The following is an 8,792-nucleotide window of genomic DNA, read 5'->3' as shown; positions in this document are numbered from 1 at the left end:
ACAAACCCTCGGAACATAACAATTTCCATGGTGTAATCTTAGATACAGACGCATAAGAAGGCTTAAGGTAGAACACATTATTCAGTTTTCTGTTGTCTCCAAGCCATTCTGGCTCTTGTTATCATAAATGAAACAATATTTTCCTAGAAGCTGATAACCGCGTGACTGATTCAGTGCTACGTGAGCCCTTTACGCTTCAACGCAGGGATTTGAACCTCCAAAGGACCAACGTAAAGACCATCTGCCTGTCTCATTAGGACCTGTGTTGGCGCGTTTGCATCTCCTGAGGGGGAAGGTCTGTCATGAAAGAGGACTGAACTGTGTATACTGATTTGAATGTGCCTTTCTTCTGGGTCAAGATGAAAGCTTTACGGCTCTCAAAATGTGACCTTGGGGAATACCAAAAGTCACGGTACGCAGCAGCATTGCAGGTTGTTGCAGTTAAAACTGAATTACCCGTTGCTTATTGTATGCCACTTTTTTTTACATCAAAACATACAGTGCCAACCACCATGTTTGGGCATGGTGTTTTTAAGCTGATGTACAGTGGAACTGTTATGCCAACGTAACGTTTTGCATTCGGCCTAAAAAGCTCAATATCGGTCTCATCTGACCAAAAACCTTGTTCCATATGTTAATTGTGCCTCCTATGTGGCACAATGGGTCCTATTCATAGTATTCTTACTGTAATGCACTACTCTTGGGTCTCCAGGAGTCCAAAACCAAGAGCTTTCAGCTGGCACAAAATGGCTTTTAACTAAGACAAGAAAGTTTGATTACCCCAATTTTAGCTAACCTGCGTTGGCTCCCTGTTAGCTTGAGATGTGATTTTAAGGTTCTGTTGGTAGTATACAAAATCATTCATGGACTTGCTCTCTTATATCTTTCAGATTTAATTTCCCCCCTATGTTCTGGTCCGGGGCCTTCGCTCTGAAAATGCTGGTCTACTAATGATCCCAAGAGCCAAGAAGAGATCCGCGGTCTGTGCAGCTCTTTGAGACTCTTTGTGATTAAGGGCTATACAAATAAACATGACTTGACTTGACTATTATTTCAGGGCTTTCTTCTTGCTACTCTTCCATAAAGGGAAGGTTTATTCAGAAAATGAATAATGATAATGCTTATATTTATAATAATAATAATAATAATAATAATAATAATAATACATTTTAATACAAAGCGCCTTTCAGGACACCCAAAGTTGCCGTACACCGAATATCAACCAACGATAAAACAAGAATAAAACAAGCAAGTCATAAATACCAGATAAAACAAAGTAAACTCAAAAAGGCAGGCAGTTTGAAGGTGAACAGGGTGGCATAATTCCAAAGGTCAGGTGGTAAAGAGTTCCAGAGCTGGGGGGCAGAGCGCTTGAAAGCTCTGCTCCCCATGGAGCTGAGATAAGAATGTAGACATGGGGGCGGCAGTAGCTCAGGAGGTAGAGCGCTCGTCTTGGGATCAAGGGATCCCAGTTCGAATCCCGGCTCCTCCGTGTTACATGTCGAAGTGTCCTTGGGTAAGACACTGAACCCCTAATACCCCCAATAAGCAGGTTAGCGCCTAACATGGCTGCAAGGCCGCTATTGGGAAATGTGGAGCACATTGTAAAGCGCTTTGGGAAGTCATTGACTTGAAAAGCGCTACATAAAAAATGCAGACATGGTGGTCGAATTCCGGAGGTCAGGTGGTAAAGTGGTACAGAGGTGTGGGGCAGAGTAGCTGAAAGCTCTGCTCCCCAGGAATTCAAGGCTGACAGCGGGTCCAGTGACAATGAAGGGAGGAGTAAGATTATAGGGTGCGGGATGGTGTGGTAATGTAAAGGAGGTCAATGTACGATTGATGGAGTGCAGGTGAAAGTAAGCTGACCGGCTGATGTTATTCATATGAGAGTTGGAGGAGAGTGTACTGTCAAGGATGATACCCAGACTATTTACCTGAGGCACAGATTGCCGCACCTCAACTTGTCATGATTGCTGATTCCGGGGCACCTGCGCATGCTCCGTTGGCGCCAACAGCCCTGGTTGCCGATTGGTTCCCTGACCCTTTTTAAACCCCCAGCTTCCAAGAGGAAGCTGTCAGACCGTCCTGCGAACCTTACGCTTACAGCTAAGCAAGCACTGTACCTTCCGACAATCTCCTGCCCTGTTTTCTCCTGCCTGATACCTGTTGCCGACCTGTTTCTGGACCCGTTTCTGCCCAGCTCTTCCGTCCCAGCCATTGGCCTGTTTTTCCGTGTTTCCTGGCTGATATCTGTTGCCGACCTCTTTTCTGGACTCGTTACCGCCCTTGCTCCCCCGTTCCGGCTATCGACCAGTTTTCCCGCTGCCTACGACTGCCCTCGCTCGACACGGAAGTGCCACTTTCAGCTACCCATGTCCGACGATCATCGGATCGTGGAAGCAAGCTCTGCTCTCTCTTTCTCAATAAAACTGAGTAAAAATGAATGCTATTGGGTCCTGTCTCTGTTTCTGGCTTGTGACACAACTTAGTATCCCTGCAGGTCATCCAATGTGATAATGAACCCATTGGTAGCTTGTCTGATCAGTTTCCTTCTTATTTGGGCCATAATCTTAGAGGGGTGGCCAGGTAGGTTTGCAGTTGAATATTTTTGCTCGGCACTGTATCTGCACAATTGGATTGGAACTTTCCACCGGTTACAATGAGCCAATTTGCCAATTGACAAAAGTTTATCTGTTTGCTCAGGCTTGACTCCAACTGTCTCCTGAAAATGTCTGGTTTTCACCTAACCCTGACCTCTAAGTCACAGGCGCTATGATGAAACATAAAAGGTGGACAGGTACTCCGAAAGCCAATTATTTTTGCCCATGCAATTAGTCGGCCAGTTTTCCCCAATGCACCTCCTTTTAAAATACTGGGACAGAAAACAGATGATTTACTAGCTCAGCATCCCCAGAAAGCAATTTAGGTGTCTTATTAAAAGTCTGATTCACAGAGTGGCTACTAAAATTCTTCTGGGTTATGAGCTTGGTTTATAAGAGTGGCAGAACGTTGAAGGAACACTCACTTGCTTATCTCAATTTATTATATCACGAGGAAAAATGTCAGATAATGACTTCTTACCCTTCAGTTTGTGATGCCAAGCTAATTTACTGTCGAGCTATAGTATCAGTATTGTTACTTAAGCAGTGCTGCTTCCATTGCCAAGGACTGCCTCATTTCCGAAGAGCAGGGTGACGTTGTACACCGGAAAACTACGGACATCAGATGATGAAAGTGCTGTATCTGGGTCGAATCAGGACGTTTATCCAGATATTAGTAACTAGCACCAGTACTATTTGTTTCAGCAACCCCAAAAAACGTCCTGGAAAGGGATGGCTGTACTTGCCTAAGACAGGAAGTGGTCCCCTTAAAACCCAGACAGTTACAGGAACCGTGAACCATGATACACTACTTTTTAATCACGCCAATACCAAATATGCCAATAAATTACAAATAAAGTATGAATTGTCTCTCGTAGGCTCTGTTGCCACAGTGACAATACATTTACAGGTTTTTGTTCAGGAACAGTAATGTGTTTGTATTTTTTGGTTGTAGCTTGTTGCTCTTTTTTAGCAGATTGGGGGTTGGCTCATAGATTTGTCCCTCTCTTACGCCTGACAGGCAGAATGCAGGAGCAGGACAGGTACTGAGAAGCTTTTAAAAGGGTTCTACACACATTCATACACTTAGAGAGTGGCAGAGGGCACTGGGCAATTGAGCGGGGGTTGTGCTATCTGCGTAGAATAGCAGTACTTTGAGCAAATTGGTGGAGCAGGAAAGTAGCAATCCCAGGACAATAGTATCGATCCGATCCAAGTACTTGCTTACTATCGCAAATATTGATATTTCAATATGCCCTACCTACTAGATACAGCAACTTTATCATCCAGGGCCGTTGTTGTCAGTGTAAAGCATCCTGCTCTTCAGAGATGAGCCAAACCCTTGGATGACAGCGTGGGTACCTCCTGGAAAAAGGGTGTGCCGAAATCTTGAGTACTATTTGGAGAAAAAGTTAATGTCGAGCCCTTATCTGCCCTAAGAGTGACACAGTTTGGTTTTTGTTTAACCATCATAGGTGTTCTGCGCAGTCCAAGCTGCATGTACAGTTCGTTTAATTTTACGGGACAGTGAAAATTGGTGAACCTTTTGAGAAAAGAATGCTTATTAAATACAATCTGCACAGTTTGGATAGGGGAAGCACGGCGGATGAGTGGTTAGTATGTCTGTGGCACAGTTTTGAGGTCATGGGATCAAATCCAGCTAACAGCTTTCCTGTGTGGAGTTTGCCACATTCCAAAGCTATGCATTTCAGGTTGATTGGCCGGTCCTACTTGTCCTCAGGTGTGAATGAGGGAGTGAATTGTCTGTCCCTATGTGCTCTGGCAACCAGTTCAGGGTGTCCCCTACCCACTGCCCGAAGATAGCTGGGACCCTACTGGGGAAAATCGGTGCAGAAAATGGGTAGCTGAATGGCTGGTTTGGATAGACCAGGGGTGTCAAACTCATTTTAACTCGGGGGCCACACGATAGAACAAACATTCTGTCGGGGGCCGGACCGGTAGATTAAAGAGAAAGAAAAATAGATAAAGAAATAAGAGAAAGAGGGAGGGAAAAGTAGAGAGGGCGGGAAAGAAAGAAAGAAAAAGAGAGAGACGGAGAGAGCGTGAGAAACAAAAGATAAAAAGTTGTGAGAGAGGGGGAAAAGAAAGGGAGAGGAAGAAAGAAATCCAAAGAGAAATAGAAAGACAGAAGGAGAGAAAAGAGAAAAGAGAAAAGAAAGCGCAATAGGTATGAAGAGAAAAAGAGAAAAGAGAGAAAAGGAAAAAAGTAAGTTAGAGCAAAATAGGTTAAAAGACACAGAGAGAGAAAGAGACAAAGAGCAACAAAAGAAGAGAAAAAGAGAGACATAGAGAGTGAACGTGACGGAGACAGAGTGGCAGAAAAGGGGTGGAAAAGAGAGAGAGAGAGAAAGAGAGAGAGAGAGAGAGAGAGAGAGAGAGAGAGAGAGAGAGAGAGCGAGAGAGAGAGGGAGAGAGAGAGAGAGAAAAAAACACATACAAGTACAGTATCTTTGTTAGAGGCACCTGGCTTTGGCCACATTAAGTTTACATATCTCAACATGCAGCTTGTTTTTCTCTTGCGCTTCTCTGAGTGTTGTCTCGCGGGCCGGATTCAATCCCGTAGCGGGCCCGATGTGGCCCGCGGGCCGCCTGTTTGACACCTGTGGGATAGACTTTACATGGTCACTGCAGCGCAGCAGAGCTTCTGTAGATTCCAGTTCCCCCCAGAGTCTTGCAACATGGCAACACCATGCTGCAAATTGACTGTAATAAGTGGAAGGGCTTCCCTTTATTTCCCCAGTCAACAGCAAACCGCAGCGAATGAAGCCAACTTTAATAACCCGTGATACAATGTGAAATATACGCAATATGAAGTAAAAGTATGATGAAGATGTATATTTGTTTAGAGCTGTTCGGCTACAAACAACGTGACTTCTGATATTACACGGCGTCTAAGAAAAATGTACAAAAGATGAACACTTTTTTACGCAGAGGCAACAAATATTTCACAACTCAGTTTTCCTTTTATCGTCTCTCTCTGACAAAACTAATCTTCTCAATACAGAACTCTGGATCCCACTAGACCTGAAATGAAGCATACTTCTATGCTTAAAGCAGGGGTGCCCACATTTTTTTCCCTATGTGACTAATAAAATAACCACGTCAATATGATCTAACTTCTATAAAAATACAAAACTATTGACTTCTGACTACTGGGTCTCAGTTCTACTTTTTGTATTAGGTCCCCGGTTAGCCTGACCCTTCACTGCGTGTTTTTAGGTCGGCCAGCCTCGTGTTTTTTCCGGGGAAACGGCCTTTCGTTGATCGGTCCCTGTTGGCCTGTTGGCAGCTCTCAGAGTATTTTTTTTCCAGTCAAGCCAATTTTGGCTGCTTGCCCTTTGTTGTATTTTTACTGCATCCATCGGCGACAAAACACATTGGCATTGAAGGATTTTATACATTGGACTATAAAGGATTTTAAACGATTAAATACAAATTATATTCAATGCAAAATATATTCACTGACTGGGCTGTGGTGCGAGGTCAGGGCACCCTGGTGGAAAATGTTGTTGGGACGTAAAGCTAATAAGATAATCAGCACATCCAGACGCTGGTGACGCAGGAAGGCCCTGATGACGTAGAAACGCTCAGTGTTGTTTTGAGTACCCCAGTGATCGGGACTCTTCCACGAGATTGTGAAGCCCAGGGGGCTTCATTGGCGCGCCCATGGGAGGAGTCGGCACGCCATTATGTGGGGAAAAGATTGCCAATAGGAGAAAGCTAAAGGACTTGAGAAAAAGGGCTTCCTAGAGACTCCAACGTCACTAATTCGGCCGTTTTCGATGGAGTGCACTTTGTTAAATTTTTAGGAAAAATAAATCTGCCCCCGTGTGGAAATGACGGCTTCCCCGTTCATCTTTTCCCTCAAGAAACGAGCGTGCATAAATTGTTGGGTGAATGTAGGTCGAGTTTGTTTAATGGAGTCAGATAACTAATTCGAACAATTTGGTAAACGGTATATTTTGATATTAATATCCAACAGCATTCCAAACAAAAAACCACCAAAACCGTCTAAAACACTCGTAACGTATTTGAGCTGGTGTTCCTTCAACGACATTCAGCTCAGGATAAGAAAGACTGTCATGTCCAGCATGGTCGCCGTGGCCCCCTTGGCACCGGCTGTAGTAGATTTTCAAATTTGCGTGTTTGCTTCTTAAGGGCGGGTTTTGGGGATTGCCGGTTGCGGGTTCATTGCATTACTTTGCATTTTTCTGTTCTGTTTGACTTGAGGAAACCTGTACTTGCCTGTTCTGAGTAAAAGCCTGTTTTGTGAGTATTCCTAGTCTGAGTTCCTGTTTGCCTGTAAGCCTGTTTTTGTTTTTGTCCCTGAGTGTTGGACGACTTTTATTTCCTTAATAAAAGTAACTGATCGTTAACGTGAACTAGTTCACCCTTCCTGCCTCCTGCCTCCGATCTGGTCCGGTCCCGTGACAAAGACGAGACATACTGTCTTCAAAATGTATTATTTCGGAAAATATTTGGAATGTACCGATGAAATATATATAGATTGTATGCAAAAAACAAGTTATATTTCTTCACATTTCGCATGCTTAAGGATTTAGGATTGCTTTTAAATAAATCATTTGCCCTCATGTTCCTTTGCCTGAGTGTTATACAAAAAGAGTCAAATGGTTCAGATCTGTTTCAAAGTGCAGTGGCAGCTGTCACCAGCAGGGGGTGAAAATAGTCTACGCACGGAACACGTAGCATCTTCTCTTTCTGCCGAAATAAAAGCTTCCCTCCTCCCGAGTGACAGAGAGGGAATGGAAGGGAGGGATGTGATTTGGCTAGGAGGATAGACAATTAGCGGCTGCTGGAGGAGGGCAAGCTGAGAGAGGGAGAGGGGACTAGGAATGGAGGTGAAGTGAGCAAAAGACAGTCACGTGACGCCATATGTATTTACTGGCGTCATCAAAATGAAGGTCTCATTAAAACACATGTGTCCGGCCCGCCGTGTAATCTCATCCGGCCCGCAAGACCGTTTTACATTGTTGTTATTAATGGCCCATCAATATGAACAACGCCGTCTCATCCCTGGACATCATATTCTGACGTTTTAGTCACTGTACCTATTCCTTCATATATGACGTATACTATACTATATACCAGGGGTCGGAACCTATGGCTCGCGAGCTATATATGACTCTTTCTATGAGTACCTATGGCTCAGAGACAAATTTAATTGCATGCAAATTTTCTCCATCTCGTTCAAAACTTGAGCCATTGATCCTGTTCGGATACACAAAAAGCCAAACTCTAAAGCAGTACTTTTCAAAATGTATAGGGCACGTTTTCACTTCAATTTACAGTCGAGGTGTCACACTCGTTTTGGCTGTACAACACTAAAGAATCCTTTATATAAAAGAATCCACGGAACAAATTCTAAATACGCCAAAACATCGGAAGAGAACTTAAAGTTATTTGATTGGGTGAGTGGGAGGGATGGGTGATGCTATGCAAAAAGTGCAAGCACTCCCTGCCATCTCTCGCCCTACTCCGTCTGCGCCAAAGGTAAGCACATCAGGCTCCCTGTTCTCAGAATGTTGTGACGTTTTTACAAAATGATTTGTGTAGCATTTTCATATTTCTACTTTTGACAGGAGATATATTAAGGAGAGCAACATCTTTTTGGATATTTAAGTTTTTTTAATATATACATTGACATAGGAGCAAAATAATTTGAATGTTATTTTAATGTTTTAAAAAAAAAGTTTTTTAAGTTAATTTCTAAGTTGCATAATTTAACATGATATTTTTATTTACAGCAAAATAATAAATACTGTATAAGTGATTTAAGGTTTAAATGTAATATTCTTGTCTGTTTTTATTCATATTTATGTTCGAAGAACATTCAGTTTAAGTGTGTTCAATAAATGTTTATCCTGGTTGGCCCGCGACCTTAAGTGTGTTTTGAATTTTGGCCCCTTGTGCAATTGAGTTTGACATCCCTGCATTAAAAGCAGGTTAGCTGTTTTTTAAATATGCCATACCGTTGCGTCTTTTCAGACTTGTTTCCCAAAGATCCCCTATTGCAGGGGGGCCAAACTCATTTTGGACCAGGGGCCACATGGTAGAAAAAAAGACATTCTCATAGGGGTCATACTAATAAATCAATGGCCTAATGCCTTAGCTGAAGGGGTGGGGGTGTTTTCACAATTTAACTAAGATTCA

Source organism: Urocampus carinirostris, chromosome 4 (genome assembly GCF_059441175.1).
Source record: "Urocampus carinirostris isolate Australia breed hairy pipefish chromosome 4, RoL_Ucar_1.0, whole genome shotgun sequence".
Lineage (NCBI taxonomy): Eukaryota > Metazoa > Chordata > Actinopteri > Syngnathiformes > Syngnathidae > Urocampus > Urocampus carinirostris.
This window is presented reverse-complemented; position numbering follows the sequence as displayed.